Consider the following 27159-nt stretch of genomic DNA (forward strand, 5'->3'; position numbering starts at 1 on the left):
TCTCTGTGTCTGTCTGTGTCTCTGTCTCTGTATGTGTGTCTTTATCTGTTTGTCTGTCTGTGTCTGTGTCTCTGTGTCTCTGTGTCTCTGTGTCTGTCTGTGTCTCTGTCTCTGTGTCTGTGTCTCTGTCTCTGTCTGTGTCTCTGTGTCTGTGTCTGTGTCTCTGTCTCTGTCTGTGTCTGTCTATGTCTATGTCTCTGTCTCTGTGTCTGTGTCTCTGTGTCTCTGTGTCTGTATGTGTCTCTGTGTCTCTGTCTCTGTGTCTGTGTCTCTGTCTGTGTCTCTGTCTGTGTCTGTCTATGTCTCTGTGTCTGTCTCTGTGTCTGTGTCTCTGTGTCTCTGTCTGTGTCTGTCTGTGTCTCTGTGTCTCTGTCTGTTTCTGTCTGTGTCTCTGTCTCTGTGTCTGTGTTTCTGTCTGTGTCTCTGTCTGTGTCTCTGTTTCTGTCTCTGTGTCTGTCTATGTCTCTGTCTGTGTCTGTCTATGTCTCTGTCTGTCTCTGTGTCTGTGTCTGTCTGTGTCTCTGTCTCTGTGTCTGTGTCTCTGTCTGTGTCTCTGTCTGTGTCTGTGTTTCTGTCTCTGTGTCTGTCTGTGTCTCTGTCTCGGTGTCTGTGTCTGTCTGTGTCTCTGTATCTGTCTTTGTCTCTGTCTCTGTCTCTGTCTTCTGTGTCTGTGTCTCTGTCTGTGTCTGTGTCTCTGTGTCTTTCTATGTGTCTGTCTCTGTGTCTGTGTCTCTGTCTATGTCTCTTTGTGTGTCTGTGTCTCTGTCTGTGTCTCTATGTCTGTGTCTGTCTCTGTGTCTCTGTATGTGTCTGTGTGTGTGTCTGTGTGTGTATGTGTCTCTGTCTCTATCTGTGTGTCTGGCTCTGTGTCTGTCTGTGTCTGTGTCTGTGTCTCTGTCTGTGTGTCTGTGTCTGTCTCTGTGTCTCTGTATGTGTCTGTGTGTGTGTCTGTGTGTGTATGTGTCTCTGTCTCTATCTGTGTGTCTGGCTCTGTGTCTGTCTGTATCTGTGTCTGTGTCTCTGTCTGTGTGTCTGTCTCTGTCTGTGTGTCTGTGTGTCTGTCTGTGTGTCTGTCTGTGTGTCTGTCTGCGTGTCTGTCTGTGTGTCTGTCTGTGTCTCTGTCTGTTGCTCGGTCTTTGGCTTCTGTAAACAGCTGCGGAAGCTCATCAGTGACTTCTCCATCTTCATGGCCATAATGACCTTTGTGGGTCTGGACAGGTTAATTGGGCTCAAAACCCCCAAGCTCATCGTTCCCACAGAGTTTAAGGTAAAGAAACAGGTTTCATATATTAGTTTTGTTCCTGACCATACCCTGGGCATAAACCTAATATTGAGTGTAGAAAACATTATGAACACCTGCTCTTTCCATGACATAGACTGACCAGGTGAATCCACGTGAAAGCTTTGATCCCATATTGATGTCACTTGTTAAATCCACTTCAATCATGAAGTTTTTAAGCCTTGAGACAATTGAGACATGGATTGTGTATGTGTGCCATTCAGAGGGTGAATGGCCAAGACGAAAAATGTAAGTGCCTTTGAACGGGGTTTGGTAGTAGGTGCCAGGCGCACCGGTTTGTGTCAAGAATTGCAATGCTGCTGGGGTATTCACGCTCAACAGTTTCCCGTGTGTATCAAGAATGGTCCACCACCCAAAGGACATCCAGCCAACTTGGAAAGCACTGGAGTCAACATGGGCCAGCATCCCTGTGGAACGCTTTCGACACCTTGTAGAGTCCATGCCCCGACGAATTTGACGCTGTTCTGAGGACAAAAGGGGTGTACATGTTTGTGTTTGTCCTTTAATCAAGGAATGATCATTCTGACACTGTCATTTACTGACTCCCTTTAGCCCACACGTCCAGACCGCGGTTGGATAGTGCTGCCGTTTGGGAAGAACCCATGGTGGGTGTATGTGGCCAGCTTCGTCCCTGCTCTCCTGGTCACCATCCTCATCTTCATGGACCAGCAGATCAGTGCTGTCATTGTCAACCGGAAGGAGAACAAACTGAGGGTACTCGGGTGTTTTTATTGATTTATTTCACCTTTTTTATCCCGGAAGTCCCATTGAGGTCAGGTCTGGTTGCACTCTATTATATACACAGCCAAGCCTGTCATAGTGAAGACTTTGATAACTAGTTTAACCTCAGCTTTTGGAGAACACAATGGGCATCACACATGTTATTTGCCATGATGAGCTATTTATATTGGAGATAAGACATGTGCTTGTAAGAGTAGAATCTAGTTCCTAGGCCCTTAATTGGGCTCTGGTGTCATGTTAGGGCCTACAGTGCATACTTAATGGGACAGTTACCTCAATGACATCCTGCAGTGTGAGTTCATGTCCTACTCTACTCTGTGTGTCCCTCCCTGCAGAAAGGGTGTGGCTACCACCTGGACCTGTTCTGGGTGGGTGTGCTGATGGCTGCCTGCTCCTTCTTGGGCCTGCCCTGGTATGTGGCCGCCACTGTCATCTCCATCGCCCACATTGATTCACTGAAGATGGAGAGTGAGTCCAGCGCCCCTGGGGAGCAGCCTCAGTTCCTGGGTGTCAGGTGAGGGAGCACAGAGAAGAAACAATAGAGTGTGACTATAGACCAGTGGTATTCAAACATTTTCAACTGGGACCCCATTTTTTCCGCCAGAATTTTGCGTGACCCCAATCCACGTCAAATTTATTGGCACAACCTTAAAATCTGTACATTTCAATTTTTACATCAACAAATAACCTTCAGTTCATTACATTTGAATCTCTTATCAAAATGAAAAGAAACAATAACTACATGTACGCAATAACATTGTATTTTTCTAGTTATCTTTCTCAAAAACATTTGTTCCCTCGGTCGCGACCCAGACTTTGAATACCACTGCTATAGAGGATATACAGGACAGGACAGGCAGAGCTTGTCGGCTGTCTGTTACAGATGGAAAGGTTTGCTGGTAGTCATCCTCTCTCTCTCTCTCTCTATCTCTCTCTCAATTCAATTTCAATTTCAATTTAAGGGCTTTATTGGCATGGGCAACGTATGTTAACATTGCCAAAGCAAGTGAAGTAGATAGTAAACAAAAGTGAAATAAACAATAAATATTAACAGTAAACATTACACTCAGAAGTTCCAAAAGAATAAAGACATTTCAAATGTCATATTATGGATATATACAGTGTTGTAACAATGTACAAATAGTTAAAGTACAAATGAGAAAATAAATAAACATAAATATGGGTTGTATTTACAATGGTGTTTGTTCTTCACTGGTTGCCCTTTTCTTGTGGCAACAGGTCACAAATATTGCAGCTGTGATGGCACACTGTGGTTTTTCACCCAGTAGATAAGGGAGTTTATCAACATTGGGTTTGTTTTCGAATTCTTTGTGGATCGCTGTAATCTGAGGGAAATATATGTCTCTAATATGGTCATACATTTGGAAGTGCAGCTCAGTTTCCACCTCATTTTGTGGGCAGTGTGCACATAGCCTGTCTTCTCTTGAGAGCCAGGTCTGCCTACGGCGGCCTTTCTCAATAGCAAGGCTATGCTCACTGAGTCTGTACATAGTCAAAGCTTTCCTTAAGTTTGGGTCAGTCACAGTGGTCAGGTATTCTGCCACTGTGTACTCTCTGTTTAGGGCCAAATAGCATTCTAGTTTGCTCTGTTTTTTTGTTTGTTCTTTCCAATGTGTCAAGTAATTCTCTTTTTGTTTTCTCATGATTTGGTTGGGTCTAATTGTGTTGTTGTTGTTGTTGTTGTTGTTGTTGTCCTGGGGCTCTGTGGGGTCTGTTTGTGTTTGTGAACAGAGCCCCAGGACCAGCTTACTTAGAGGACTCTTCTCCAAGTTCATCTCTCTGTAGGTGATGGCTTTGTTATGGAAAGTTTGAGAATCACTTCCTTTTAAGTGGTTATAGAATTTAACGGCTCTTTTCTGGATTTTGATAATTAGCGGGTATTGGCCTAATTCTGCTCTGCATGCATTATTTCCTCCCGAGTGGCGCAGTGGTCTAAGGCACTGCATCGCAGTGCTAGCTGTGCCACTAGAAATCCTGGTTCGAATCCAGGCTCTGCTGTAGCCGGCCGCAACCGGGAGACCAATGGGGCGGCGCACAATTGGCCCAGCGTCGTCCAGGGTAGGGGAGGGAATGGCCGGCAGGGAGGTAGCTCAGTTGGTAGAGCATGGCGTTTGCAACGCCAGGGTTGTGGGTTTGATTCCCACGGGGGGCCAGTATGAAAATAAAAAAGAATAATGTATGCACTAACTGTAAGTCGCTCTGAATAAGAGCGTCTGCTAAATGACGTAAATGTAAATGTAAATTTGGTGTTTTACGTTGTACACAGAGGATGTTTTTGCAGAATTCTGCATGCAGAGTCTCAATTTGGTGTTTGTCCCATTTTGTGAATTCTTGGTTGGTGAGCGGACCCCATACCTCACAACCATGAAGGGCAATGGGTTCTATGACTGATTCAAGTATTTTTAGCCAGATCCTAATTGGTAGGTCAAATTTGATGTTCCTTTTGATGGCATTGAAGGCCCTTCTTGCCTTATCTGGAAGATCGTTCACAGCTTTGTGGAAGCTACCTGTGGCGCTGATGTTTGTATAGTTTTTTGTGTGCTCTAGGGCAACGGTCTCTAGATGGAATTTGTATGGACCTTTTTTGAGACGCCATTATTTTTGTCTTCCTAATGTTTACTTTCAGGGCCCTGGTCTGACAGAATCTGGGCAGAAGATCTAGGTGCTGCTGTAGGCCCTCCTTGGTTGGTGACAGAAGCACCAGATCATCAGCAAACAGTAGACATTTTACTTCAGATTCTAGTAGGGTGAGGCCGGGTGCTCTCTCTCTCTGTTTCTCTCTCTCTCTCTCTCTCTCTCTCTCTCTCTCTCGATCGCTCTGTGTGTGTCTCTCTCTCTGTCTTTCTCTCACAGCAACTACAGTGTGAGGTGATAGGAGGATTTACACCTTCAGCTGAAGCTGCCATTCATTTTCACGGCTCTTACACACACACACACACACACACACACACACACACACACACACACTGCAATACATCTTCACAGCTTTTGGTTTGCCGTACAGCATCAGGTGAAGAGGACAGGAAAAATAATTTGGGAGAAGTGCTGTTAACAGCCTTGCTATTCTATTCCCATGTACCGTCAAATCTTGGGTGAGAACCTCCTTCCCTCAGCCAGGGCATTGAAAATGGGTCGTGGATGGGTATTCCAGCATGACAATGACCCAAAACACACGGCCAAGGCAACAAAGGAGTGGCTCAAGAAGAAGCACATTAAGGTCCTGGAGTGGCCTAGCCAGTCTCCAGACCTTAATCCCATAGAAAATCTGTGGAGGGAGCTGAAGGGTCGAGTTGCCAAACGTCAGCCTCGAAACCTTAATGACTTGGAGAAGATCTGCAAAGAGGAGTGGGACAAAATCCCTCCTGAGATGTGTGCAAACCTGGTGGCCAACTACAAGAAACGTCTGACCTCTGTGATTGCCAACAAGGGTTTTGCCACCAAGTACTAAGTCATGTTTTGCAGAGGGGTCAAATACTTATTTCCCTCATTAAAATGCAAATCAATTTATAACATTTTTTACATGTGTTTTTCTGGATTTTGTTGTTGTTATTCTTTCTCTCACTGTTCAAATAAACCTACCATTAAAATGATAGACTGATCATTTCTTTGTCAGTGGGCAAACGTACAAAATCAGCAGGGGATCAAATACTTTTTCCCCTCTCTGTATATGTTGAAGAGGGTGGGGCTTAAACTGCATCCCTGTCTCACCCCACGGCCCTGTGGAAAGAAATGTGTGTGTTTTTTGCCAATTTTAACCGCACACTTGTTGTTTGTGTACATGGATTTTGTAACGTCGTATGTTTTTCCCCCAACCCCACTTTCCATCAATTTGTATAGCAGACCCTCATGCCAAATTGAGTCAAAAGCTTTTTTGAAATCAACAAAGCATGAGAAGACTTTGCCTTTGTTTTGGTTTGTTTGTTTGTCAATTAGGGTGTGCAGGGTGAATACGTGGTCTGTCGTACGGTAATTTGGTAAAAAGCCAATTTGACATTTGCTCAGTACATTGTTTTCACTGAGGAAATGAACTAGTCTGCTGTTAATGCAGAGGATTTTCCCAAGGTTGCTGTTGACGCATATCCCACGGTAGTTATTGGGGTCAAATTTGTCTCCACTTTTGTGGATTGGGGTGATCAGTCCTTGGTTCCAGATATTGGGGAAGATGCCAGAGCTAAGGATGATGTTAAAGAGTTTAAGTATAGCTAATTGAAATTTGTGGTCTGTATATTTTATCATTTCATTGAGGATACCATCAACACCACAGGCCTTTTTGGGTTGGAGGGTTTGTATTTTGTCCTGTAGTTCATTCAATGTAATTGGAGAATCCAGTGGGTTCTGGTAGTCTTTAATAGTTGATTCTAAGATTTGCATTTGATCATGTATATTATTTTGCTGTTTGTTCTCTGTTATAGGGCCAAAAAGATTGGAGAAGTGGTTTACCCATACATCTCCGTTTTGGATAGATAGCTCTTCGTGTTGTTGTTTGTTTAGTGTTTTCCAATTTTCCCAGAAATGGTTAGAGTCTATGGATTCTTCAATTACATTGAGCTGATTTCTGACATGCTGTTCCTTCTTTTTCCGTAGTGTATTTCTGTATTGTTTTAGTGATTCACCATAGTGAAGGCGTAGGCTCAGGTTTTCTGGGTCTCTATGTTTTTGGTTGGATAGGTTTCTCAATTTCTTTCTTAGGTTTTTGCATTCTTCATCAAACCATTTATCACTGTTGTTACTTTTCTTTGGTTTTCTGTTAGAGATTTTTAGATTTGATAGGGAAGCTGAGAGGTCAAATATACTGTTTAGGTTTTCTACTGCCAAGTTTACATCTTCACTATTACAGTGGAACGTTTTGTCCAGGAAGTTGTCTAGAATGGATTGAATTTGTTGTTGCCTTATTGTTTTTTGGTAGGTTTCAACACTACTTTCCTTCCATCTATAGCATTTCTTAATATTATTCAGTTCCTTTGGCTTTGATGCCTCATGATTGAGTATTGCTCTGTTCAAGTAGACTGTGATTTTGCTGTGGTCTGATAAGGGTGTCAGTGGGCTGACTGTGAATGCTCTGAGAGACTCTGGGTTGAGGTCAGTGATAAAGTAGTCTACAGTACTACTGCCAAGAGATGAGCTATAGGTGTACCTACCATAGGAGTCCCCTCGAAGCCTACCATTGACTATGTACATACCCAGTGTGCGACAAAGCTGCAGGAGTCGTGACCCGTTTTTGTTGGTTATGTTGTCGTAGTTGTGCCTAGGGGGGCATATGGGGGAGGGAATGCTGTCACCTCCAGGTAGGTGTTTGTCCCCCTGTGTGCTGAGGGTGTCAGGTTCTTGTCCAGTTCTGGCATTTAGGTCGCCACAGACTAGTACACGTCCCTGGGTCTGGAAATGATTGATTTCCACCTCCAGGATGGAGAAGCTGTCTTCATTAAAGTATGGGGATTCTAATGGGGGGATATAGGTAGCACACAGGAGGACATTTTTCTCTGTTGAGATAATTTCCTTTTGAATTTCTAACCAAATGTAAAATGTTCCTGTTTTGATTAATTTAATAGAGTGAGTTAGGTCTGCTCTATATCAAATTAGCATACACCCTGAGTCCCTTCCCTGTTTCACACCTGGTAGTTTGGTGGATGGGACTACCAGCTCTCTGTAACCTAGAGGGCAACCAGTGGGTCCGTCTCCTCTATACCATGTTATACCATCTGTATTTCCGATTTCTTTGGAGAAGTCCAGATTCCTGCTCTTTAGGCCAAAGGCAGATGACCTCAGGCCTTGGATATTCCAGGATGAAATAGTGAAGGCTTTGTGTTCCATAAAGTGTCTAATGTTGTTGGTTGTTGGTCTCTCTCTCTCTCTCTCTCTCTCTCTCTCTCTCTCTCTCTCTCTCTCTCTCTCTCTCTCTCTCTCTCTCTCTCTCTCTCGTACAGGGAGCAGAGACTGACAGGGATTCTGGTGTTTGTTCTCACTGGAGTCTCCATCTTCCTGGCTCCCATTCTACAGGTCAGTCAAATATGATAATTTCCTCCGACCTAAACTAGGATTATGGATGAAGGATAACAGTGGCAGCGCCCCAAATCTTACCCTATTCCCTATATTGTGCACTACTTTTGACCAGAGACTTATGGACCCTGGTCAAAAGTAGTGCACTGAACAAGGAATATGATGCCAGTGTGTTTTCTATACCACCAAATGCCATTACAAGGGATCAACAGGATTATGTGTTGATGTTGTCTATGTAGTTTACATGTGTGTTCTCCCTCTGGTCCACCCACAGTTCATACCCATGCCAGTGCTCTATGGTGTGTTTCTCTACATGGGCGTGGCATCTCTCAGTGGCATTCAGGTATGTATAGACCAGAAAACAAAGTCGACAAATCAAATCAAATCATGCAATGCAAATAGTCCGGGTCGCCATTTCATTAGCTGTTCAGGAGTCTTATGGCTTGGGGGTAGAAGCTGTTTAGAAGCCTTTTGGACCTAGACTTGGCGCTCCGGTACCGCTTGCCGTGTGGTAGCAGAGAGAACAGTCTATGACTAGGGTGGCTGGAGTCTTTGACAATTTTTAGGGCCTTCCTCTGACACCGCCTGGTATAGAGGTCCTGGATGGCAGGAAGCGTGGCCCCAGTGTTGTACTGGACCGTACGCACTACCCTCTGTAGTGCCTTGCGGTCAGAGGCCGAGCAGTTGCCATACCAGGCAGTGATGCAACCAGTCAGGATGCTCGTGATGGTGCAGCTGTACAACTTTTTCAGGATCTGAGGACCCATGCCAAATCTTTTTATTCTCCTGAGGGGGAATAGGCTTTATCGTGCCCTCTTCATAACTGTCTTGGTGTGTTTGGACCATGATAGTTTGTTGGAGATGTGGACACCAAGGAACTTCAAGTTCTCAACCTGCTCCACTACAGCCACGTTGATGAGAATGGGGGCGTGCTCGGTCCTCTTTTTCCTGTAGTCCACAATCATCTCCTTCGTCTTGATCACGTTGAGGGAGAGATTGTTATCCTGGCACCACACGGCCAGGTCTCTGACCTCCTCCCTATAGGCTGTCTCATCGTTGTCGGTGATCAGGCCTACCACTGTTGTGTCGTCAGCAAACTTAATGATGGTGTTGGAGTCGTGTCTGGCCATGCAGTCATGGTTGAACAAGGAGTACAGGAGGGGACTGAGCACGCACCCCTGAGGGGCCCCTGTGTTGAGGATCAGCGTGGCAGATGTGTTGTTACCTACCCTTACCACCTGGGGGCGGCCCGTCAGGAAGTCCAGGATCCAGTTGCAGAGGGAGGTGTTTAGTCCCAGGGTCCTTAGCTTAGTGATGAGCTTTGAGGGCCCTATGGTGTTGAACGCTGAGCTGTCGTCAATGAATAGCATTCTCATGTAGGTGTTCCTTTTGTCCAGGTGGGAACGGGCAGTGTGGAGTGCAATAGAGATTGCATCATCTGTGGGTCGGTTGGGGCGGTATGCAAATTGGAGTGGGTCTAGGGTTTCTGGGATGATGTTGTTGATGTGAGCCATGACCAGCCTTTCAAAGCACTTCATGGTTACAGACGTGAGTGCTACGGGTCGGTAGTCATTTAGGCAGGTTACCTTAGTGTTCTTGGGGACAGGGACCATGGTGGTCTGCTTGAACATGTTGGTATTACAGACTCAGTCAGGGACAGGTTGAAAATGTCAGTGAAGACACTTGCCAGTTGGTCAGCGCATGCTCGGAGTACACATCCTGGTAATCCGCCTGGCCCTGCGGCCTTGTGAATGTTGACCTGTTTAAAGGTCTTATGGAGGGCGAGGGCGAGGGCGAGGGCGAGGGCGAGGGAGAGCTTTGTACGCGTCTCTGTGTGTGGAGTAAAGGTGGTCTAGAGTTTTTTTTCCTCTAGTTGCACATTTAACTGGTGGTTTGTGTCAAATCAAAGTCTCATGGCATGGGGTTCTTACTCCGGCATGAATTTGAAATGTCATTACATTCTCTGTGATGTGGTTATTTTCCTTATGAGAATGTGTTTGTCTGGAGGGAAGGTAACTCTGTATTCTAGAAGCATCTAAGCAGCAATTGGAGGTGCATTTTGATGAGGGTGTTAGCTAGGCTGCTCAGAGTAGAGCTAGGGGCTCAGTGGGGGGCTCAGTGAGTCTGTCTGGACCTGTGTGTGTGTGTGTGTGTGTGTGTGTGTGTGTGTGTGTGTGTGTGTGTGTGTGTGTGTGTGTGTGTGTGTGTGTGTGTGTGTGTGTGTGTGTGTGTGTGTGTGTGTGTGTGTGTGTGTGTGTGTGTGTGTGTGTGTGTGTGTGTGTGTGTGTGTGTGTGTTTGTGTGTGTGTGTGGCGGGTTCCATGAAAGTATAAACGGAAATATGTGACAACAAGCTTATTGTCCTGAATCCATAAACAACTCTGTGTGGCTCGGTTGGTAGAGCATGGAGCTTGCAATGCTAGGGTTGTGGCCGTGGGTTTGATTTGACCAACCATATGAAAATTTATGCACGCATTACTGTAAGTCGCTTTGGATAAAAGTGTCTGCTAAATGGCATATATTACTTGGATAAAACCTCAGAAATGGGAATAATGCATGCAGTGATGTGTGTGTGTGTTTTCATTGTCCTCATTGTGTCTCCCCGTCACTCCTCTGTAGTTCTGGGAGAGGATCAAGTTGTACATGATGCCATCCAAGTACCAGCCAGACTTCCCTTTCCTGCGTCATGTGCCTCTGAGGAGGGTCCACCTCTTCACCCTGGTCCAGATCATCTGTCTGGCTGTCCTCTGGGTGCTCAAGTCCACCGTCCTGGCCATCCTCTTCCCTGTTATGGTATTATTCATGACTCGCTTTTGATTGGAACAAGCATTAATGCAGGGGTGTCAGACTCGTTCCATGGAGGGCAGAGTGTCTGCTGTTTTTTGCTATTTCCTTTCCATTTGTGTCTAATTAAGACCTAGACAAGCAGGTGAGGGGAGTTCTTACTAATAAATCACCTTAACTGATCAGTCAAGTACATGGGAGGAGCGAAAACTTGCAGACACTCAGCCCTCCATGGAATTAGTTTGACCCATGCATTAATGCATAAAAAAATATTACTTAGATGTATTACCAGCAGTCACAACGGCCGTGTTTCGGGATACATTTAAGCACCCATCAACATACAAATGACCTGATAGGATGTAAATGCTGGATACTTATGAATCCAAGATGGCGTAGCAGTGTGGTTGTGTTCTTTGTTGTGTGTCCGTGTAAATAGCCAGTTTTTTTGTATTTTTTGGTATTTTTCGTACATATTTCACTATCACACTTTTCATCCGTCTACTAAATATACTTTCCTGCAACCCACCTCACTCAATGTGGAACGGATTCTATTATTTACTCACCTTTATCTAGAATCTCCAGTTGAAACTAGCTAGCCAGCTAACTAGCTACTTGCTATTAGCCACCGTTAGCGGTTTTCACCCAGAACATCTGATTTTCTGCCGGAATAACTGAATCACTGGACCCTAACACCGGATTGCAACTAGCTAGCCGCAACCGAATGGATGTTACTGTAGGCTAATCACCACTGCCCCCGAAGCAAGCACCAGTTAGCCTTGAGCCAGGCCCATATCCTGGCTATCTACCTCTTTGTTTACCGGACGGGAGTAGCCAGCTAACTAGCTACAGTGGGGAAAATAAGTATTTAGTCAGCCACCAATTGTGCAAGTTCTCCCACTTAAAAAGATGAGAGATGCCTGTAATTTTCATCATAGGTACACGTCAACTATGACAGACAAAATGAGAATTTTTTTCTCCAGAAAATCACATTGTAGGATTTTTAATGAATTTATTTGCAAATTATGGTGGAAAATAAGTATTTGGTCAATAACAAAAGTTTCTCAATACTTTGTTATATATCCTTTGTTGGCAATGACACAGGTCAAACGTTTTCTGTAAGTCTTCACAAGGTTTTCACACATTGTTGCTGGTATTTTGGCCCATTCCTCCATGCAGATCTCCTCTAGATCAGTGATGTTTTGGGGCTGTCGCTGGGCAACACGGACTTTCAACTCCCTCCAAAGATTTTCTATGGGGTTGAGATCTGGAGACTGGCTGGGCCACTCCAGGACCTTGAAATGCTTCTTATGAAGCCACTCCTTCGTTGCCCGGGCGGTGTGTTTGGGATCATTGTCATGCTGAAAGACCCAGCCACGTTTCATCTTCAATGCCCTTGCTGATGGAAGGAGGTTTTCACTCAAAATCTTACGATACATGGCCCCATTCATTCTTTCATTTACACGGATCAGTCGCCCTGGTCCCTTTGCAGAAAAACAGCCCCAAAGCATGATGTTTCCACCCCCATGCTTCACAGTATGTATGGTGTTCTTTGGATGCAACTCAGCATTCTTTGTCCTCCAAACACGACGAGTTGAGTTTTTACCAAAAAGTTATATTTTGGTTTCATCTGACCATATGACATTCTCCCAATCCTCTTCTGGATCATCCAAATGCACTCTAGCAAACTTCAGACGGGCCTGGACATGTACTGGCTTAAGCAGGGGGACACGTCTGGCACTGCAGGATTTGAGTCCCTGGCGGCGTAGTGTGTTACTGATGGTAGGCTTTGTTACTTTGGTCCCAGCTCTCTGCAGGTCATTCACTAGGTCCCCCCGTGTGGTTCTGGGATTTTTGCTCACTGTTCTTGTGATCATTTTGACCCCACGGGGTGAGATCTTGCGTGGAGCCCCAGATCGAGGGAGATTATCAGTGGTCTTGTATGTCTTCCATTTCCTAATAATTGCTCCCACAGTTGATTTCTTCAAACCAAGCTGCTTACCTATTGCAGATTCAGTCTTCCCAGCCTGGTGCAGGTCTACAATTTTGTTTCTGGTGTCCTTTGACAGCTCTTTGGTCTTGGCCATAGTGTAGTTTGGAGTGTGACTGTTTGAGGTTGTGGACAGGTGTCTTTTATACTGATAACAAGTTCAAACAGGTGCCATTAATACAGGTAACGAGTGGAGGACAGAGGAGCCTCTTAAAGAAGAAGTTACAGGTCTGTGAGAGCCAGAAATCTTGCTTGTTTGTAGGTGACCAAATATTTATTTTCCACCATAATTTGCAAATAAATTCATAAAAAATCCTACAATGTGATTTTCTGGAGAAACAAATTCTCAATTTGTTTGTCATAGTTGACGTGTACCTATGATGAAAATTACAGGCCTCTCTCATCTTTTTAAGTGGGAGAACTTGCACAATTGGTGGCTGACTAAATACCTTTTTTCCCCACTGTACTTGCTATTAGCCACCGTTAGCGGTTTTCACCATTGTCCGTGGCCTGCACTACCTACCAGCCAGCTCTAGCCTGGACTATTATCGGTCAGTCTGCACTGTCTGCACAGCGCATTATCGACCCAGATCATATCGGATTTTCTGCCAGAATCACTAAATCACTGGACCTTTAACACCTGATCATCGCAACTAGCTAGCTGCAACCAATTGGATGTTGTTGTTGGCTAATCAGCCTTGAGCTAGCCTCGAGTTAGGCACATCTCCCGGCTATCTACCTCTCCGTCAACCGGACGGGACCTCCTAGAGTGGACACGGAGCCCCGCCGATCCATCACTACTGGTCTGCCGACGTAATCGTCTGTGGTTTCAACAGGCTTCCCGTTGCAACGACCACGAAGATCCATCTGCTAGCCCCGGCCTGCTAGCACACGCAAACAACAGCCGTGCTTCCTGCTCGCTGTGCTTTAGCACCAATTCGAACTGCTCTCGGACTCACATATTGCTGTTCACTGGACCTTATGATCACTCAGCTGCACAGCTAATGCCTGCTGGACTGTTCCTTTACACGGTACCCTGTCCTGTTTATCTCTTTAGCCTCAGCCCAAACTTTCATCACCATTACCAGTTGTTTTCTTAGCTCTCTCTAATAACACCTGTGATTGCTTTATGCCTCTCTCCCATGTCAATATGCCTTGCCTATTGCTGTTCCAGTTAGTTCTTATTATACAATTTCAGTATAGAACCCCAAGTCATTCTCAAACTGCCTCAAATAGCTCCTTTGTTCCACCCCCCATACACGCCGAGACCGGCTCAATCGGTGCCTCCAGTGATGCTATCTCTTTCATTGTTACCCAGCGCTTAGGTTTACCTCCACTGTACTCATATCCTTCCATATCCTTGTCTGTACATAATGCCCTGAATCTATTCTACAACGCCCGGAAATCTGCCCCCTTTATTCTCTGTACCCAACGCACTAGAAGACCAGTTCTTAAAGCCTTTAGCCGTACCCTTATTCTAGTCCTCCTCTGTTCTTCTGATGATGTAGAGGCTAACCCAGGCCCTGCAGCCCCCAGTATCACTCCTACTCCCCAGGAGTTATCATTTGTTGACTTCTGTAACCCTAAAAGCCTTGGTTTTCTGCACGTTAACATCAGAATCCTCCTTCCTAAGTTTGAGTTATTCACTGCGTTAGCACACTCCGCCAACCCTGATGTTCTAGCAGTGTCTGAATCCTGGCTTAGGAAGGCCACCAAAAATTCAGAAATGTCCATCTCCCAACTACAACATTTTCCGTCTAGATAGAACTGACAAAGGGGGTGGAGTTGCAATCTACTGTAGAGATAACTTGCAGAGCTCTATTGTACTGTCCAGGTCTGTGCCCAAACAGTCCACCTTTCCAGAAAAAAGTATCTCACTGTTGCCGCTTGCTACAAACCCCCCTCAGCCCCCAGCTGTGCCCTGGACACCATATGTAAATTGAGTTCGTACTGCTTGGTGACCTAAACTGGGATATGCTTAACACCCCGGCCATCCTACAATCCAAACTAGATGCCCTCAATCTCACACAAATTATCAAGGAACCTACCAGGTACAACCCTAAATCCGTAAACATGGGCACCCTCATAGATATCATCCTGACTAATTTACCCTCTAAATACACCTACGCTGTCTTCAACCAGGATCTCAGCGATCACTGCCTTATTGCCTGCGTCCGTAACGGGTCCGCAGTCAAACGACCACCCCTCATCATTGTCAAACGCTCCCTAAAACACTTTAGCGAGCAGGCCTTCCTAATTGACCTGGCCCAGGTATCCTGGATGGATATTGATCTCATTCCGTCAGTAGAGGATGCCTGGTTGTTCTTTAAAAGTGCTTTCCTCTCAATCTTAAATAAGCATGCCCCATTCAAAAAATTCAGAACTAAGAACAGATATAGCCCCTGGTTCTCCTCAGACTTGACTGCCCTTGACCAGCACAAAAACATCCTGTGGCGTACTGCATTAGCATCGAATAGCCCCCGCAATATGCAACTTTTCAGGGAAGTTAGGAACCAATATACACAAGCAGTTAGGAAAGCAAAGGCTAGCTTTTTCAAACAGAAATGTGCATCCTGTAGCACTAACTCCAAAAAGTTTTGGGACACTGTAAAGTCCATGGAGAATAAGAGCACCTCCTCCCAGCTGCCCACTGCACTGAGGCTAGGAAACACTATCACCACCGATAAATCTACAATAATCGAGAATGTCAACAAGCAGTTTGCTACAGCTGGCCATGCTTTCCACCTGGCTCCCACTACCCCGGCCACCAGCTCTGCACCCTCCGCTTCAACTTGCCCATGCCCCCCCACGCTTCTCCTTCACACAAATTCAGACAGCTGATGATCTGAAAGAGCTGCAAAATCTGGACTAGACAATCTGGACCCTTTCTTTCTAAAAATAGCAGCCGAAATTGTTGCAACCCCTATTACTAGCCTGTTCAACCTCTCTTTCGTAACGTCTGAGATCCCCAGAGATTGGAAAGCTGCCGCGGTCATCCCTCTCTTCAAAGGGGGAGACACTCTAGATCCAAACTGTTACAGACCTATATCCATCCTGCCCTGCCTTTTGAACGTTTTTGAAAGCCAAGTTAACAAACAGATCACCGACCATTTCGAATCCCATCGTACCTTCTCCGCTATGCAATCCGGTTTCCGAGCTGGTCATGGGTGCACCTCAGCCACGCTCGAGGTCCTAAACGATATTATAACCGTGATCGATAATAGACAGTACTGTGCAGCCGTCTTCATCGACCTGGCCAAGGCTTTCGACTCTGTCAACCACCGCATTCTTATTGGCAGACTAAATAGCCTTGGTTTCTCAAAGGACTGCCTCGCCTGGTTCACCAACTACTTCTCAGATAGAGTTCAATGTGTCAAATCGGAGGGCCTGTTGTCTGGACCTATGGCAGTCTCTATGGGGGTGCCACAGGGTTCAATTCTTGGGCCGACTCTTTTCTCCGTGTATATCAATGATGTCGCTCTTGCTGCTGGTGACTCTCAGATCCACCTCTACGCAGACGACACCATTTTGTATACATCTGGCCCTTCATTGGACACTGTGTTAACAAACCTCCAAACCAGCTTCAATGCCATACAACACTCCTTCCGTAGCCTCCAACTTCTCTTAAACACTAGTAAAACTAAATGCATGCTCTTCAATCGAACGCTGCTGGCACCCGCCCACCCGACTAGAATCACTACTCTCGACGGGTCTGACCTAGAGTATGTGGACAACTACAAATACCTAGGTGTCTGGTTAGACTGTAAACTCTCCTTCCAGACTCACATTAAGCATCTCCAATCCAAATTGAAATCTAGAATCAGCTTCCTATTTCGCAACAAAGCCTCCTTCACTCATGCTGCCAAACATGCCCTCGTAAAACTGACTATCCTACCGATCCTTGATTTCGGCGATGTCATTTACAAAATAGCCTCCAACACTCTACTCAGCAAATTGGATGTAGTCTATCACAGTGCCATCCGTTTTGTCACCAAAGCCCCATATACTACCCACCACTGTGACCTGTACGCTCTCGTTGGCTGGTCCTCACTACATATTCGTCGCCAAACCCACTGGCTCCAGGCCATCTATAAATCACTGCTAGGCAAATCCCTGCCTTATCTTAGCTCATTGGTCACCATAGCAACACCCACCCGTAGTATGCGCTCCAGCAGGTGTATCTCACTGGTCATCCCCAAAGCCAACACCTCCTTTGGCCGCCATTCCTTCCAGTTCTCTGCTGCCAATGACTGGAACGAACTGCAAAAATCTCTGAAGCTGGAGACTCTTATCTCCCTCACTAACTTTAAGCATCAGTTGTCTGAGCACCTTACCGATCACTGTACTTGTACACAGCCCATCTGAAATTAGCCCACCCAACTACCTCATCCCCATATTGTTATTTATTTTTCTAATTTGCACCCCAGTATCTCTATTTGCACATCATCTTTTGCACATCTATCACTCCAGTGTTAATACTAATTGTAATTATTTAGCACTATGGCCTATTTATTGCCTTACCTCCATAACTTGCTACATTCGCACACACTGTATATATATTTTCTGTTGTATTTTTGACTGTATGTTTTGTTTACCCCATCTGTAACTCTGTGTTGTTGTTTTTATCGCACTGCTTTGCTTTATCTTGGCCAGGTCGCAGTTGTAAATGAGAACTTGTTCTCAACTGGCTTACCTGGTTAAATAAAGGTGAAATAAATAAATAAAAAATGCTGGTTACTTATGATGTAAATGCTGGTTACTTATGATGTAAATGCTGGTTACTTATGAAGAGCTTTACTTGAATCTTCTTTCGTGTTGATGTTATTTTCTTGTCCCAGAAGTTGAGGATAGTGATCATGTGCTTGTGCGGCCATCAGATCCTGGGGTTGCTTGTGGTGCGTAAGATGCTGGACATGGTGTTCTCTCAACACGACCTGGCCTGGATAGATGATATCCTGCCTGGGAAAGACAAGAAAAAGGAGAAGAAGAAGAAGAAGGGTGATAAAGATGACATGAAGAAGAAAGACAAGAAGAAAGGGAGAGCAGAAGACAGCGAAGACGAGGTGAGAAATGTTAGGTTTTACTGTCACCAACTGGCTGATTTAGAGAAAAACAATCCTTGCTAAATAATGTATTTCTGATGGCTGTGTTTTGTGTGTGTGTGTGGGTGTGTTTGTTTTGTATGTGTGTGCATGTGTGTGTTTGTATACAGGAAAAGTACCACGCGTACTCCAACTGCTCGCCCAGCTCTGAGTCTGACGTGGACCGCAGGTACTGTGTGCTCAAACTACACGTCCCCTACAGTGACCTCCTTCAGCCCGCTGACGCCCAGTCACAGTGGGCTGCTCACTGCCAGCCAGGCAAATACTTCCCCTAATTCATAGATTACATAGACATTAAACATCAGCCTGGCAGATATAAGCAGACACAGAGAAACATGCACGCACGCACACACACACACAGCATCCATAATTCCACACATAATTTCTCACAGACACAGTATTCCGTAGTGTTCTGTCATGGCTGGGCTGAAGTATAAGCTATATCTCAGAGAATATGCCTTCATACCCTTCTCTCCATGCACTTTAATGCAATGCAGATGTTATTTGAGGTTTGCTAAGCAGCCCTTGCTGCTATTTTCCCTGCACTCCTATGTGTTGCGTTATGAAAACGAGTTGTGTAATTTTGTGTCAATGTGTCTCGATATGTGTACACACATCACAGGCACATGCATGTGCATAATTCCAACACACTAGTCATACACTATTTCCTATGTATTCTTACATCCTACTTTTAAGGCACTGGCTTGGTTTATATTCTGTAGAAATGTGTGGCATATTTGAATAGATGAATAAAAGTTTTACATTCTATCTGTATGTAGCAGATAGCAGTATTTGAGAGTGAACAGTGTTTGGTGCACTGTGACCTCATACCACATGCATCAGGCCTTTCTCCAAGTTTTTGGTTGTTTCTTTTTCCTCCGTGTGTTGTTGTATGTACCCAATAATCTAGAAGTCTATCGATGGGTCCCATTCACAAACACCACTGTTTTGTTCTTAGTTGTGTCTTCATCCCGTATAGTTGAATATTCCTCTCCCCTCTTTCCTTTTAGTCATGTTATCTGCATGTTATCTTTGACTCCTTATATCAAATAGAAACTATGATCAAATTCATGTCTGCATTGCTTTTAAGGAAGCATGGTTCAGTATAGGCCTACATATTTGCTAATAATTTTTCTGAAGACTGTGAAATTAGCAGAGGGGAAACTGCAACATAAGGAGAATGTTTGTTTCTTTTACTGTTAGTTTTGCATTTATGCTTCACAAACTGTGCGTTGCATTCCTCCCCACATCTCACATTCCCCATAGGGTGCGAACTAAACCGCAGAAAGGCTTGGAACACTACGGCATAAAGAACAGACATCAATCACATTTGACAGCTAGCCTAACTCTCTGTCATGTTGTTTCACTTTAGTTTGCCCAACCTCTCCTCTAGTCTAGTTCACTCTCTGGTACTTTGCACCAGCTCCAGATTACATCTCACTACTGACTCCCTCCCTGTCTAGCCCAAGGTTACCTTCCCCTCTCCTGTCTCCAGTCCCCCCTCCCTTCTGTGTTTCTTGCCTCTCACTGTGTATGTCATGTTTGTCATTTAGCAGACTCTGTTATCCAAAACGACTTACAGTAGTGCATGTATACATTTTCGAATGGGTGGCCCCAGAGAGAATCGAACCCATCTGAACCACACAGGACATACATACAGGTATGTATGATATGAATGATAACTGGGACTTGCCGTTCCTCAGCATCACCCTGCATCTGAAGATCTCCTGCCCCTCGTCCCCGGCGGTCCCTATGGCCCATGGCCGTGGCATGGCCTTCCCCGTGCCCCAGGTGAAGATCGAGATGGAGTCGGACTACGACACAGACACTGACCACCCCCGCCACAGGGACATGAGCAGCGAAACAACGCTGTAGGCAGTGACTACTGTGTGACAGAGCACAGGCATATGTGGGTCGACCGCAGACGCTGTACAGTACATAGCTGTAGAGCGCTGACCCACTCACACACTAAGACTCTTCTAGAATGCCTGCAGAGGACAGTACAAGGTGGCATGGACTAACAGCATATGACATCTAATGTAAAGAAATTAGCTGCTGGGAATACATGTACAAGGAATAACTTAGCTTGAATGTACAGTATATTTTTACTTGATCTGATTCCTCATATAGCTGTCCATTTTGATGTGTCCAAAATTCGAGCAACAGCTTCTGCTTTTAAACTGTCATAGATATCTCTGTTGAGAACATGTTGACTGTATAATCTTCAGGACACACGTAGCTTTAGAAACAACGTAGAGGGATATAGGAGAAAGGGGGAGTGAAGGATCTCCTCTATATGTGCTGTATATGAGAATATATTTTGTGTCAAGATATTTATATAAAGATATATATATACAGTTGAAGTTGGAAGTTTACATACACCTTAGCCAAATACATTTAAACTCCGTTTTTCACAATTCCTGACATTTAACCCCGTCTTAGGTCAGTTAGGATCACCACTTCATTTTATGAATGTGAAATGTCAGAATAATAGTAGAGAGAATTATTTATTTCAGCTTTTATTTCACATTCCCAGTGGGTCAGAAGTTTACATACACTCAATTAGTATTTGGTAGCATTGCCTTTAAATTGTTTAACTTGGGTCAAACGTTTCGGGTAGCCTTCCACAAGCTTCCCACAATAAGTTGGGTGAATTTTGGCCCATTCCTCCTGACAGAGCTGGTGTAACTGAATCAGGCTTGTAGGCCTCCTTGCTCGCCCTCGCTTTTTCAGTTCTGCCCACAAATATTCGATAGGATTGAGGTCAGGGCTTTGTGATGGCCACTCCAATACCTTGACTTTGTTGTCCTTAAGCCATTTTGCCACAACTTTGGAAGTATGCTTGGGGTCATTGTCCATTTGGAAGACCCATTTGCGACCAAGCTTTAACTTCCTGACTGATGTCTTGAGATGTTGCTTCAATATATCCACATAATTTTCCTTCCTCATGATGCCATCCATTTTGTGAAGTGCACCAGTCCCTCCTGCAGCAAAGCACCCCCACAGCATGATGCTGCCACACCCGTGCTTCACGGTTGGGAGGGTGTTCTTCGGCTTGCAAGTGTTCTTCGGCTTCCCCCTTTTCCTCCAAACATAACAATGGTCATTATGACCAAACAGTTTTATTTTTGTTTCATCAGACCAGAGGACATTTCTCCAAAAAGTAAGATATTTTTCCCCATGTGCAGTTGCAAACCGTAGTCTGGCTTTTTTATGGCGGTTTTGGAGCAGTGGCTTCTTCCTTGCTGAGCTGCCTTTCAGGTTATGTCGATATAGGACTCGTTTTACTGTGGATATAGATACTATTGTACCTGTTTCCTCCAGCATCTTCACAAGGTCCTTTGCTGTTGTTCTGGGATTGATTTGCACTTTTCGCACCAAAGTACGTTCATCTCTAGGAGACAGAATGCGTCTCCTTCCTGAGCAGTATGACGACTGCGTGGTCCCATGGTGTTTATACTTGCGTATTATTGTTTGTACAGATGAACGTGGTACCTTCAGGCGTTTGGAAATTGCTCCCACGGATGAACCAGACTTGTGGAGATCTACAATTTTTTTTCTGAGGTCTTGGCTGATTTCTTTTGATTTACCCATGATGTCAAGCAAAGAGACACTAAGTTTGAAAGTAGGCCTTGAAATACATCTACAGGTACACCTCCAATTGACTCAAATGATGTCAATTAGACTATCAGAAGCTTCTAAAGCCATGACATCAGTTTCTGGAATTTTCCAAGCTGTTGAAAGGCACAGTCAACTTGGTGTATGTAAACTTCTGATCCACTGGAATTGTGATACAGTGAATTATAAGTGAAATAATCTGTCTGTAAACAATTGTTGGAAAAATTACTTGTGTCATGCACAAAGTAGATGTCCTAACCGACTTGCCAAAACTATAGTTTGTTAACAAGAAATGTGTGGAGTGGTTGAAAAACAAGTTTTAATGACTCCAACCTAAGTGTATGTAAACTTCCGACTTCAACTGTGTGTGTGTATATATATATATATATATATATATATATATATATAGTATTTATTTTTCACAGTTTGTTCATACAGAGATATACTCTGAGTTTACAAAACATTAGGAACACTTTCCTGATATTGAGTTGCACCCCTTTTTGCCCTCAGAATAGCCTCAATTCGTTGGGGCATGGACTCTAATTTTTTGGGGCACTGAGTACATTTCAGGTCTGCTGAGCGCAAACTTGAATGTTGTGAAAATTTTGTTTACTATAAACACTGAGGCTGTACCTGCTTTAAGTTCCAGTTTCAGACAGTGGTCAAGTAGGCTCCTGTGGCTATTTGATCATCATTTAGGCCTACCAGAGTGGGCTACCATAAAAAACAATGGATAAAATGCATCCCATAACATTTTAACATGGAAATAGCTGTTCTATCATTCAGCCTACAATAGCAGCCAATGTGTGGTGTTCATTGTAGGCCTACATTCCATGACTTTTGAAAAAAACATGCAGGGCTTGACATTATCCTGTTTATCCACTTGTCCTTCAGACAAGGAAGTGACTGAAAATGTTGTTGTGTTGTTTGATGCAAGAAACCACTTTACAAAATAAAATGCATTATTATTCCCATACCATTATTACAGAAAAACAGAGAAATTATGCTACCCTCTGCCTATTGGCTACTTAGCTTATTCAAGCCTGTCTCAAAATACAACACTGCCCCTTTAAGACAAAAAAAAGCTCTTTACCTGACTTGCTTTTCAAAGACGTCTAGAAATGTACATGTTTTGTGCTCTTGTGGGAAGCAATCACTCCCCCATTGCTAACTACGAATTAGCTATAACTGGGCTAATAACTCACTAACTAGCAAAGGATATGACCAAATGTGCCCACGTGGCTACATGCAGCTCTGGCTTTGATCGCAAAACAAGCGCATCTACTCACGACCACTCATGCTGTAAACACAGTCATATGTTTGTGTAGAGTACGGGCTGAGTGGTGAGTATCAATGCAATAGAATCCTACTCCAATGCTTTCTGCCTAAAACTAAATCTCTTGCATACTTAGCTTTGCATACTTGCATAGTTCGTTTTGTTTCGGTATGTTGCATTGAAAGTGGCTAATATTGCGTTGATTCGATCACAATTCCCACGGTAATGGAAAACTTTTGATAGTGTTAACTAAGGGGGAAAACTCTAGAAAACGGAGTGAAGTTCAATCTCCTCCTCTGCGCGGGCTGATATTTCTTCTGCACACACGCGCAGCATAGAGGGAACATTGTCTACAAGATGTCGAAAGCGTTCCACAGGGATGCTGGCACATGTTGACTCCAATGTTTCCCACATTTGTGTGAATTTGGCTGGATGTCCTTTGGGTGGTGGACCATTCCTGATACACACAGGAAACTGTTGAGCGTGAAAAACCCAGCAGGGTTACAGTTCTTGACACAAACCGGTGCACCTGGCACCTACTACCATGGTTCAAAGGCACTTAATACATATTTTGTCTTGCCCATTCACCCTCTGAATGGCACACATACACAATCCATGCCTCAAGGCTTAAAAATCCTTCTTTAACCTCTCCTCCCCTTCATCTACACTGGTTGAAGTGGATTTAACAGGTGACATCAATAAGGGATCATAGCTTTCACCTGGATTCACCTTGTCAGTCTATGGCTTGGAAAGAGCAGGTGTTCTTAATGTTTTATACACCCAGTGTATAGTAAGTATAAAGTATAAGGTCCAGGATAACTTTAAGTGCAATCGAGAATTTCAATGTCAGTGATTGTAAAAATGGCCTGCCTTTTCATGTGACAAATGAGTTCTTGAATATCCTTCTTTAGTAGAAAAAAAAGTGTTTTGGTGTGTGTGTGTGTTTTGAGAGGTTGTATGGTGCATCTCTTCTGTTAGCAAACTAGCTTTCCTATTCCCTGTTCCCTCTTGTGTTTTCAAGCCACTGGAAAAAAGAAACAACCAAAAAATTTGAATTGACAACAAAAGAGGAATGCACATAGAGGGGCAATAAATTGATTAACAATTATCGTTTATTAAATTCATTATTATAAATACTATGTACAAACTGTATTCTTGAGATATTTGGTGTGTAAATATGTTGTTGAACCTTTCAATATTATTGATTTTACCAATACAGAGATATGCTTGTGCATTATTGTTTTCTAAAAATATATTACTGATGTACTAAGATAACTACAGCTATGAATTTATTTATATTACTTACATTATGTATAAAGTTTACAGCATTTAAAATATCATATTTCTGTGAACAAGAAGCAAGCCCACTAGAAGTAAGGTTTAAAGGTGAAAGCTCAGGTTTTCTTCACTAGTGTCTATTGACTTTTGGATATGTAATACCACTACCTAGACAAAAGACCATTCGATTCACAGGCTACACATATTTTTTATGGACATTATGTTTTAGAAAAGATAGGAATAATTGTGACACTGTGTAATGAAGTTTGTAGTGAGGTATTATGTAGAAGTGGTGAAGAGCCTCTCTATGTTCCTAATGTCTATCATGTTTCCTCTCCACAACTATTTTTTCGCACATGCGATAATCTCCACAATAAGCAGATATCCAGACAAGTTATACGAACATACACAAATACATATGGACCAGCAGCATTAAGTTACATTCTGTAGAAGAGACATCCCTGAGTCACTGGTGAAGCCTTCTGCGAAGCCCTATCCCTCGACCAAGGTGGGCTTCTTGTTGCACATGGGGCACAGTTTGTTCCTCTCCTGTGAGGACCTCATCCAGACAATGAGGTTCCAGCGCTGGCCAGAGGAGATGGGCATGTGTTTTACTCTGTGGAGAAGACCCTCTGTCACTCTCTGCTCTACCTCCGTACACGCTCTCACTCAGAGGCACCTGCAGGGTCAGGAAAAACAATATTAACCACTGAGCCACACTAGACTAACAATGAGAACGTTTACTCATAGGGCTGTGGCGACTTTTGTTTGTGCAACTAACTCTTCTGGGAGATTTCACAATCTGAAATATAACAGTGTGTAACCTGTGTAAACTGGCATGGTTTTAAAACCACAGTGTGCGGAATCAATGAGAGATAGTATGAATCTAAACCAAGAGCCCTGCTTTATTTGTTATTTCATTCTACATAAGGTCAATTCATACATTTCAATATCTATAATAATGGGATATTGTGTTATTACACTTCCGAATCTGGCTCTGACTAGGTACCTGTCTCATGTCACCAAAGTAGAGGTTCCCTTCAGTGAACTCTTTCTGCAGAGACACGTTGCGAGTGACCTCTGCGTTGTCGTAGTGGTAGCTGAGGTCCAGGTCTTCATGCATGTCGTATTTCACTATGAAGGCCTTGTGGCTGTTTAGGCAGCGTCCCCCACATTCAGGGTAGAGCAGAGATGTGAGAGGCTGCAGATACTGCTCACGGAGAGGGGTAGTGAAGCCATCGTCAAACCCTAGCTCGTTCAGAAGGATCTATGTGGACAAAAGATAATCACAAACAAAATGAACATGAGTTACCACAGGTAACCCTTGATACATTGAGCATTTTGCCTGAAGTCTCCATATCTAATAGCCTCCAGATTTATTTTATATGAAAGAGGAAGCATACCCCGTAGTTATTCATTGTGTTGGGTCTGCCATTGGGCACTGTAGACTGTTCAAAGTGTTCCATCTCTTCTATCAGCTCATCACAGAAGCTTTTTTTAAACACAGGAAAGCACGAGATCTTTGACTTCAAAAAATGAAAAATAATGACATGCATCACCTATTTGAAATAGGAACTCTATGGAAAACTCAACTGCTTCTGTCTGCATTAAACTCAATAATCCACCATCTGCTTAAACTCTGGAGCCAGATAGGACTCCTGAAGAGATAGTGTAAGTCAAATATTACACTGTACAGTCTTAGTGTGTATGGAGACTACAGTATTGCAGGCTTTCTTCCTACCTGTAGATGGTAGACATGGTCATGGATGGGTTTATAAATCTCCTTTATGGCAACAGCTCTCTCAGCTGACTTCACACCAAGGCTCTGGCGCCTTTGAACTTCTTTGGCAATCTAGAAAGGAAACATTTAACCACATATTAAAATGGAATTATCCTTCAGTAGTGTCTCTAGACATCCGCGTTGCCTCCCACAATTTTCCAACGCTCTGGTTTTCGAGATTAATAATTCAGTACAATTTTAATAACATACTCAAAATGCGTGCTTGCCTTTGTCAGGATATCCTTGAACTGTGTGTTAGTGGAGCAGCCAAGCTTTCTTAAAACCTGTTACGCAAACAGAAGTTTGGTTACTAAAAGTTTGGTTTCTAGCTAGCTATTACGTTTATCCAACAAGATGCTTTACCATGACAATTCTTTGCAGATCTACTGTACTGGCTAGTTAGCTAGTAGTAGATACCCACCGCTTGATAATTCGTTCTAACTGCTGCTCGGATAGAAATCTGGCATGAAGTTTGAACTCCTCAAGGAAAATATTGTCCGTGCTAAAACAAATACAGGTGTAAACATTTGCGTTACGATCCTTATCGTTTTGCATGACTTTCCTATGAAGATAATACAAATCAACGTATTAACGTTATAGGAAGATTCATAATAAAAAAAGCTAGTAGTTAAAAGAGAGCGTACGAGGAGCTATCAAAAGCAGTTATGGTATTGCTTCCGGATTTTGAGTTGTTTGTTGTGATCCAACGTTGTTATGTGTCCGATGTTAACCGATACTCTTAGCATTTAGTTTCCAAGGTATGTAATCAACAAAACTGCTTAAATAGAGACACATTGCTAAATATAACATTTCACAATATTAAACAGTACTCAATTATTTAAATGTGTGGCCATTTTTCTTGGTGTAAAATTTATTAAAGAAGAACGGTAAAAAAAAAAAAAAAATCGAGTTGTGTTTCCGCGTGCGTCAACATAAATCGTCCGTTCTCTGAATACCAAGGCAACATGCGAATCTCCTCCGTTGATTCATTCTTTAGCTAGTTCTTCTTTTGTCATATTTGTTTGCACGTAAGTCGGTTTCTCCTTCCATTATATAATTTGGCTTGCATATTTTACGTAGTTTGAGGTCCATTTCGCTGCAGAGATGTTGAGTGTGGACTCGTTGCAAGTGGTGGCTGAAGAGGAGGTGGTGGAGTCGAGCTCAAACCGCTTGGGTGACATCTACACGTTTGTGGCCGAGGGCTGCTACCCCCAGACAATGAATCCCATACGAAAGAAGAATCTCAAAAGATATGCTCAGAAATTCATCATTGATG

The 27159-nt window shown here is 43.7% G+C and overlaps 2 pseudogenes across 2 annotated transcripts in view; one reads left to right on the top strand and one right to left on the bottom strand.

Moving 5' to 3' along the window:
- The window catches only part of LOC311144376 (electrogenic sodium bicarbonate cotransporter 4-like), a 48780-nt pseudogene extending 28974 nt beyond the window's left edge, over nucleotides 1-19806 (top strand). Inside the window, exons 13-21 of the transcript in view lie at nucleotides 1154-1267; nucleotides 1853-2014; nucleotides 2377-2555; nucleotides 7987-8059; nucleotides 8334-8402; nucleotides 10678-10851; nucleotides 17707-17892; nucleotides 18042-18100; nucleotides 19635-19806. The product of the transcript in view is annotated as an electrogenic sodium bicarbonate cotransporter 4-like (transcript). The remainder of the gene's footprint in view (nucleotides 1-1153; nucleotides 1268-1852; nucleotides 2015-2376; nucleotides 2556-7986; nucleotides 8060-8333; nucleotides 8403-10677; nucleotides 10852-17706; nucleotides 17893-18041; nucleotides 18101-19634) is intronic.
- Nucleotides 19807-23941: 4135 nt separating this feature from the next.
- LOC311144486 (2-oxoglutarate and iron-dependent oxygenase domain-containing protein 2-like) lies at nucleotides 23942-26551 on the bottom strand (annotated as a pseudogene). The gene is made up of 6 exons (XR_014615578.1): nucleotides 26305-26551; nucleotides 26111-26167; nucleotides 25845-25955; nucleotides 25507-25594; nucleotides 25113-25370; nucleotides 23942-24782 (listed from the first exon to the last, which is right to left on the bottom strand). The product of XR_014615578.1 is annotated as a 2-oxoglutarate and iron-dependent oxygenase domain-containing protein 2-like (transcript).
- Nucleotides 26552-27159: the final 608 nt, after the last annotated feature.

The sequence above is a fragment of the Coregonus lavaretus genome (assembly GCF_964263955.1).
Source record: "Coregonus lavaretus genome assembly, chromosome: 17".
Taxonomy (NCBI): Eukaryota; Metazoa; Chordata; class Actinopteri; order Salmoniformes; family Salmonidae; genus Coregonus; species Coregonus lavaretus.